Genomic DNA, 9,138 nt, shown 5'->3' with positions numbered 1-9,138 from the left:
GTATTCAGACTCCATAGTTCTTTTCTGGAGATGGATATCATTCTCCTTCATGAGTCCTTTGTACTTGTCTTGAATCATTATGTTGCTAAGAAGAGCTGAATCATTCATAGCTGATCATCACACAGTGTTGCTGATACCGTAAACAATGTTGTCCTGGATCTGCTCATTTAATTTTGCATCAGTTCATACAAATCTTTCCAGATTTCTTAAAAGTCTGCATGCTCGTAATTTATTGCAGCACAGTAGTATTCCATTATATTCATATACCACAATTTGTTCAGTCATTTCCCAATTGACTGGCATCATCACAATTTCCTGTTCTTTGCCACCACAAAGAGCTGCTGCAAAGATTTTGTATATGTGGGTACTTTTCCCTTTTTTATGATCTCTTCAGGATACAGATTTAGTAGTGGTACTGCTGGATCAAAGAGTATGCACAATTACATAGCGCTTTGGGCATAATTCCAAATTGTTCTCCAAAAAGACTGGATCAGTTCACAACTCCATTAACAATGTATTAGTGTTTCAATTTCCCCACACTTCTCCAACATTTATCATTTTACTTTTCTGTCATATTAGCCAATCTGATAGGTATGAAGCAGTGTGGGATTCCTCCTTGGGTAGAGGGTCTTGACCAGCAAGACCCTATGTTGTTCTCAGGATGAAATGAATGAAGCAGGAGGCAGGGTGTAAGGCAACTCTATTTATTCAACTGAAGGTCAGGGTATTTAAGGGCTATAACCACAATCACGTGCAGGCTCAGCTCATCCCATTACTTCACCATCTCATGACTTACCCACGTCCTTGTATCTGAAGCAAATAAAGAAACTTACATTGCTCCTGGAGCTAGTTCCTGAGTTCCCAGACCCACTTGCAACTTTTCTGCAAAGAACATCAGTATTTGCAGGAACATCAGGTTCCAGGGTCATGGAGAGCTTCTGCCAGAGTTTGCATAAGCACAAGTCCCACAGGAACAGGCTTTGCCTCAGCTATGGTCTTGATCACGGGACTCACACCCCCCTTAGCCCTCTACATCTCCCCCCTTCTTTTTTTGTAAATGCAGATAATGAAGTTGGGTATGAGAGAAAGTCATTTGGGAACAGACGAACCTCACAATGGGAGGCCCACAAAGAAGCAGTAAGATAACTGCTACAAGCAAGGGTATCATGGACATGAGCCAATGCATAGGCGATTCAAGGGGATTTACATTTCTGAACCATTTCCATATTTCTACAGCTGTCATATGTGGATTCAGCTATTCTTCTGCAGCCTTATTAATTTCTATGGCTAATTTGTGGAGCATTTAGTGTTTTCCCATAAAAGAAAAACTTTTCTGTTTTTTGTGAGGCATGAGATAATTAAAACTGTAGTCAGTTTGCCTCTGTAATATGAGGGGAAATGTTTCCCCGATTTCTTGTCTTTCTTCCCACCTTCACAACCTGGCCAGGGTTAGAAGGTAGAAAGACAGAGAGAATTTTACCAGCAAACTTTCCAACAACAGCTTTCCAACAATTTCCAAAACTGTTATGCTTACCTTTGAGGTAGTGCCCCTGTTGTATTCCTAGTGGGTTTTGAATACAGCCCTTTGTAAAACTGCATATAAACTACATAATACAAGATATGTTTTTCTCTTTCTCTCTCCCATTATTTATAGTATCATAGCCTCGTGAATTATACCCTTCAGCTAACCTCCTTAAAGGTCACAGCTAATCCTCCAATCCCTGCTCCTCATTTGCCTCATGTCCAGCTTGTGGTCACCCACTTCCCCTAACCTCCAAGAAGAAAACAAGGGCAGCGGTCCTGCCTCAGGTGCTATTTGTTCCAAGCACCTTGGGTATGCTACTACAATGGCATCCAAGAGTCCCTGGCCCCCTACAAGTCCCCCTTCTTGCTTTTGGTAAAGTGGGCTTTCCACATAGGATGGCCTGGGTAGGTCAATGCATTACTTAGAGCCTTGGAAAATATTTTTAATATAAAGAGTAAAAGGCACAATAGCAATAACAAAGCAAGAAAACTAGAAACAATGGTAGAGAGTATCTTTTCCACCCAAGAGGTGGGATTAAGCTTTTTGAAAAAATCAATAATATCTTGAGCTGTCTTACCAGGCAATAAATCATTTTTTTGTGGCACCATTAATTTCATTGGCTAGATGAAACAAATCCTCAATAGTTAGTGTAAGACTTGAGGAGAGGGCATCATTCAAATGTTTTTGGATCTTTTTCCAATCCCATTGGGTGGAGTTATACTCTTTCTTAGTAACACACATTGTGCACCATCGATAGTCACATTGTAAGCTCACCTGAAACTGTATCACATCAACCTCCTCTCCCACAGCAAACAGAGCATCCCGTAACTGAGCAATAGCGTCATAAAATTCTTTATCAATTCGATATTATTTACCAAAGCCAAGAGATACATTAAGCATTAACTGATGTAACATTGCTGCTTGAACTGCTTCATTCTTAACGGTAGAAACAGACATGGCCAGGGAAAAGGAAGATACTATAAGGCTTATCAACATAGTAATTCCAACAACTATACATGAAATACATTTCTTTGCTCTTACCACTACCTCAGAATGAGAAATTTATTTTACAGTAGCCTCAAAGATGCTAGCAGCTCTGCTTTGGTACCATCTGGTAGTATTCACTACAGTAAGGGCAAAGCGTGGTCTTTTAACAATGAAAACATAACCCTTTTTGGCCCCACACATTCATAAACTGCACAATTAAAACATGTTAGGTTGAATACACCATCCTCAAATTTTAAGCTCACATTTTTTCTCCTTATAAAGGCATATCCTCCTCCCAAACAAACTCTCCCTGTCAATGTCAAGTTCTCTGGATATGACAGGTTGGTAGGACCACCTATAGCTGTTATTATCTCAAAAAGTCCAGGGGTCCATCCTCCATTGGCTGTCTCATATTGAGGTTTGGGAAAACCCAGTATATGAGTATCATTTTGGAAATGTGAATCATTATGCCATGTTTGTAGGTATACATGATGTTCTTTAGTGGGGGAGTCATTGAACATCATCTTGATTTGTTCCCCTTCTGCTGTGAACCAGTCGTGGTGAGTAAAGCGTGATGATAAGCAAAAGTAACCTTGCGGCAATGAGCAAATGGACGTAAAGGTGCCTTTCTATGTACATGAGTAATGTTTTTCCATACAGCTTGGCCCAATATATGTTTCTAAAAAGCCTGCTATTGAATAACTTCCCTTTGTTATATTAGCACACCAGGAAGGACAGGTAAAATTTTTGCTTGTTGTTGGTACCTTGCAAATACATAAAGGAAGATGTGATGTAGACCCATTAAAATTGAGCTGTATAGTTCCATTATGAGAGGATGTTTGATTCCACTCATAATGCTGTGTGAAAAGGGCTGACAGATTTCCCGAAATTACCGGTCTGGGTATTTTTTCTCCCCAGATGATAGTTCTAACCCATGGTGGATTAGGCACAAACATCCATCTCCGTTGCTGTTTTGGTGATACTGGAGCTGACGCCACCAAATTAAGTTATGGTAGGAGCAGGATAAGAGTCTGGCAGAACCGCTTCCTCCGTCTACGTTGGCCTTGGGACTTCTTCTTCTTGCCACGGCGTCTTTTGTTGTGAATCTTCATCCGCTCCATTGCTGCTGTTAATGATGCCAACGTTCCTTTCCGGGACCCAGATTTCTTCCCCATCTGAAAAAACACAAACATAGCCTGGATCTCTCGTTAGTACCTCCACCGGTCCTTTCCATTGTCCCTCATGATTTTTCCACATGACCTTCATGTGCTTTTTAGGGTGTATGCCTGTATGCAAAGGTCTTTTTGAAACCTTATCCTTTGTATTCACTAGGAATTTTATAGCTGGAGTCAGGCCCTTATCATCCATTTTCAAACAATTAATAGTGTATAAGGCTTGATGTAATATAGACATTACAGGCTGACCTATTACCCCGCCTTTTTTGTTTTTGAAGGACCGTCTTTAAAGTTCTATTGGCCCATTCCACAATTGCTTGTCCCTGAGGGTTGTAAGGGATGCCTGTCGAATGTTTAATGGAAAATTCTTGTAGAAATGTTTGAAAAGCCTTTAATATGTAGGTGGGACCATTATCAGTCTTAAGAGAAGATGGAACGCCATGATGAGCAAAGCAGGATAGAAAATGACTTCTAACACTTTTATGGGATTCCCCTGATCGTGTTGTAGCCATCAGGAATCCAGAAAAAGTGTCTATGGTAACATGAATGTATTTTTGACTTCCAAAGGGAGAATAATGAGTGACGTCCATTTGCCAAAGGACATTGGGACCCGTACCTACAGGATTCTGAAAGTCAGTATTGCGGGGTTGTGGTTGAAAAGGAATGCACTGGGTGCATGACTTAACAATATTACGAGCTTCAGCTTTGGAGATATTATATAAATACTGTAGGGATCAAGCAGAAATATGAAATTTATTATGTGTATGCCATGTCCGTATAGCCAGGAATGTAAGAATAGAATCAGCAATGGTATTGCCTTGTGCCAATGGACCGGGTAAATTAGTGTGTGACCTAATGTGGGTAATGTAGGCAGGAAACTACCACTGTTGGGTGGTATCCTGTAATTCCACGAGTAATTGAGAAATATCAAGTCTTGAGGGAATAAATGCCTCTTCAACATACATTATGAGGGCTGAAACATATTTGCTGTCAGTAATAACATTAATAGGTTCAGCAATCCCCAGAGCCTGAATAATACCAAATAACTCATTCTTTTGGGTGGACGTGAATGAGGTGTTATATGCATTCATGATATTCAATTGAGGAGCATATATTGAAACCCTTCCTACTTTTGTTGCATCTGTAAAGACATTGCAACCCTGAATTGATGCTTTCTTGATTGTATGTCCCCAGGACCAGGGCCACTCAGTCCAATTTTTGGCAAACATGACTGGGGAGCCACATTGAAAATTTATATTAATTAAAACCTGCCAATCCACATCTGTTTGTAGGCATTTCTGAACTTCTTGGGTTGAGTAAGAAGTAAACACTAGGGAAGGTCCTTTGCCCTGAAGCGTGATGACCCTTTCTTTAGCTTTCCATATTAATTGTGCCACTAAACTAGAGTAAATATTAAGGGTTCTGCATTTAGGTGTTGACAAATGCACCCACTTGAGGATCTTTGGGTTTTGTTGAATTACAGCGGTGGGTACATAGGGAGTATGGAAAACAGAAATTTGTACATATTGTTCAGGATTATAAGGAGCAGTGGACTGGGTTACAATAGCTTGCTGGACACTCTTAATGGCATCAATAACGTCTTTATTCCATTTTCTAGGAGATTGTAAATCAGAGGGGCCCTTTTAATAACTCATATAGTTGTAAAAGCTGTTGAGTGGTTATCTGAAGCCTAGATTGGAGCCATTGTATATCCCCTAATAATTTCTGGAAATCATTTAAAGTTTTAATTTCAGTGATATCAATAGTTGGTGGTTTGAACTCCATTCTGTATGGTGTGATTTGGAATTCTAAGTACTGATACAGATTATTTCTCTGAATTTTTTCTGGGACCACTTGAAGGCCGTGTCTGTATAAAGCTGTAACAGTATCAGCCAAAATGATTTCTAAAACATATTCATCAGAATGAGAGGCCAAGATATCATAGCCTGTGGTACTTCTCTCTAATACACTTTAATATTTGGTGTACATACCACTGACACATGGTTGGACTATTTTTCATACCTTGGGGTAGAACTTTCCACTGAAACTTTTCCAATGGAGCTTGAAAATTTATACAGGGTATAGAAAAGGCAAATCTAAGGGAATCCTGAGGTTGTAGAGAAATACTATAGAAGCAGTCTTTAATATCAATAATCCATAACTTATTATTTTTAGGTATCATATTGGGAGAAGGGAGACCAGGTTGTAAGGCTCCCATGGAATGCATTTGCTGATTAATCTTTCAAAGATCTGTTAACATTCTCCATTTTCCAGATTTTTTCTTTATGCAAAATATTGATGAATTCCACAGACTAGCTGATGGTTCAATGAATCCCTTCATCAACTGTTCATTATCTATATCCATTAGGGTAACCACCTTTTCTTGTGTTAGGGGCCACTGTTCTACCCATATAGGGGTATCATCCTTCCAATGGATGGGTGGTAGAGTAGGGGTGGCTCTTTCCTTAACAGAGGCCCCTACCCCAAATCCTGAAGGGTAGTGGTGATGACTAAATCTAACTATTGTAATAAATCTCTTCCCCACAATATGATTAGCAAATTAGAAACTACATAGGAATAAATAATTCTTTGTTTCCCTTCAAAACTCCATCTTAATGGTCTGGTGGACACTATGGTACTTTGGATAACTCCTATTCCTGTTAAGCTCCCATTTGCTTCCTCTAACAGCCAAGAGGGAGGCCACTGTGCCCAGGGGATGATGGTCTTGTCCACCCCTGTATCCAGCAACCCTATGAATTTCTTGCCCTTGATATAGATGGTACACATAGGCCTGTCATTTTGGATGGTTTGAGCGAACATGGCGGCCATTTGTGGTGGAATCTCTTGATCAAAAAGTAAAACCTGTGCTATGATCTGTCCTTTATTTACAAATACATCCATGGTATTGCTGTTTACCATAGGAATTTTATCTACTGTATCAGTTATAACATGTATTAATGGATATAATCCCATATACTGTTGTGCAGGGGTGGCTAGCAAAAGGCCTAATTGCAATTCTGTAATTGTCACTGGGGGGCAAATGAGTACCCTCATTGTTATGAGTGGGGATACAAGAAAATCCCTTGCACTCTTTACATATATAATCCAGTAGGGGGTCTCATGGCTGCCAACTGTGTATATTGGGTCTGCAGATCCCATGTCCGAGGGGATGGTTTGTCCCACCATTGTTCCTGGGCCTGTGGGTAGCCCGCAAACCCTTTTAAAGGCTGAGATGAGGCTTCTTTAGATCTGCATTCTAACTCCCAGCGTCCAGGTTTTTTACATTTTGGACAAGGGGTCTTAGGTCAGAAGGTACATGGCGGCACCGTTGGGGCCCTCCAACCACCTCCTCCCCCAGCATAACAATCTTTCTTAAAATGCCCCATCTTTCCACATTTGAAACACTTCCTTTGTTGATTATACATTTCCATTTTTAACGAATTTGAGAAAACCTCAGAGCCCACCTGTTCACATCTCTGTATCATCTCCTTTGTGCCAGCATCCTTGCATAACCCAAGCGTGGCCTTCTTACAGTCTGTAGAACAGTTACTCCTCAGGATTTCTTTTATGACTATCTGTGTTCCTTCTACCTCCCCCATAGCTCTAACTCGGGCACAGAAATCAACAAAGGACTCCCCTTTTTTTGTCTTATGTTTGTGAGTTGAGGAGTGCTTTGCCCTGCCAGTGGAATCTTGTCCCAAGCAGCCTCTACACAGGTGGCAATCCTTTCATATGTTTCTATCGGTCGTGTTATCTGTTGTAGGTTAGTTGAAAATTTTCCTGACCCAAACAATTGCTCATAATATCGCTGGGCATTTTGCGGATTATCAGGATTATGATGTAAAGCCATCCTTCAGCATGCCTCAGAGAATAAAGTAAGCCAACGAACAGCCTGCCCAGGAGTCAATAATGCTTGAATCACCAGCTTCCAATCATTGGGTGTCAGAATATAAGTAGTCAACGACTTTAGCTGTAATTTTACATAGGGAGATTTGGGGCCATATTCAGGCACCCCTTTCTTTAAATCTCTAATAAGATTGGGGGCCATGGGAGTATGCCTTCTAACTTGTTGTCTCTGACCCAGATTATCTGGATCATCCTCTAGGACTGGAAAACAACCCTCTCCCGGGAATAAGTCATGTAAATTCTCTCCCTTGCCCATCATTTTCTTGAACATTTGCTGAAGGGAGGAGCCCACTTCCTCTTTTTGCTGACTGAGGCTGCTCACAGGGCTCTTACTATTCGGGTCTTTCCACTCTCTAGGGACTTCCTCCTGTCTAGCCTTCGGTTTTGTGCTCTCATCAGCCAATCGATTAACTCAGAGAGTGAGAGTTTTTATAGCATTTAGCAAGGATTGCGCTTGACCCTTGTTATTGTTAGGTCTGTAATCCTTTTCTCTGAGTGGGTAAAGATCAGGATAAAGCAAAGACTGAACAGGGGAAGTCCCTCTTGAGATTCCAGGAGTAGTCTGAGTAGCGAGCGAAAAGGTGCGAGCCGACTACTTCCTCCCTGTTCTTTCTCTAACCCTGTCTTTATAAGATTGTACATAAAAAAAGGCTCCTGGATCAACCTTCCCGGGGTTGGAGAGATCGTACTCTGTCAATTCCAAGCCTCCAAAGTTACCGGAGGTCTCTGGTTGACCCAGGGGGATGTCACTTGTACTGTTTCTATAAACTGTCTTATTTTTTTGAGCTGTACTGAGCAGCCTTGCTTCTTAATGATCTTATATATGATCCCCACGAAAGTATCCATATTGGATATTTCTGTGAGGGAGGCTGTCTGCCCCATGGTAAGAAATTTTTTCTTACCTCACTGAAGGATACTTACCCTTTCAGGTTGCTCCTGGAGACTCACGAAGTAGAGCTGCTCTCTTTGTCCTCTTGTGATTGATCTGGGTGCACTCCTCTGGATCTGTCCTTCCTCGTCAGATGACGAGGAGCCTCACAAGGTACAGGGGTCTTCTTCAAGCCCCATATTAGGTTCCAGCTGTGGGATTCCTCCTTGGGTAGAGGGTCTTGACCAGCAAGACCCTATGTTGTTCTCAGGATGAAATGAATGAAGCAGGAGGCAGGATGTAAGACAACTCCGTTTATTCAACTGAGGATCAGGATATTTAAGGGCTATAACCACAATCACGTGCAGGCTGAGCTCATTCCATTACTTCACCATCTCATGACTTACCCACGCCCTTGTATCCGAAGCAAGTAACGAAACTTATCTTGCTCCTGAAGCTAGTTCCTGAGTTCCCAGACCCACTTGCAACTTTTCTGCAAAGAACATCATCTGCAGGAACATCAGGTTCCAGGGTCAAGGAGAGCTTTTGCCAGGGTTTGCATAAGCACAAGTCCCACAGGAACAGGCTTTGCCTCAGCTATGGCCTTGATCACGGGAGTCACACTCCCCTTAGCCCTCTACAAAGTAATACCTGAGAGTTGTTTTAACTTGCATTTC

The 9,138-nt window shown here is 41.4% G+C and overlaps 1 long non-coding RNA gene across 1 annotated transcript; it reads right to left on the bottom strand.

Moving 5' to 3' along the window:
- Positions 1-1,946: 1,946 nt before the first annotated feature.
- Positions 1,947-8,889, bottom strand: LOC140511833 (uncharacterized). The gene is made up of 2 exons (XR_011969680.1): positions 8,515-8,889; positions 1,947-3,687 (listed from the first exon to the last, which is right to left on the bottom strand). It is a non-coding gene; the product is annotated as an uncharacterized lncRNA (long non-coding RNA).
- Between the last annotated feature and the right edge of the window lie 249 nt (positions 8,890-9,138).

This window comes from Notamacropus eugenii, chromosome 6 (genome assembly GCF_028372415.1).
Source record: "Notamacropus eugenii isolate mMacEug1 chromosome 6, mMacEug1.pri_v2, whole genome shotgun sequence".
Lineage (NCBI taxonomy): Eukaryota > Metazoa > Chordata > Mammalia > Diprotodontia > Macropodidae > Notamacropus > Notamacropus eugenii.
This window is presented reverse-complemented; position numbering and strand designations above follow the sequence as displayed.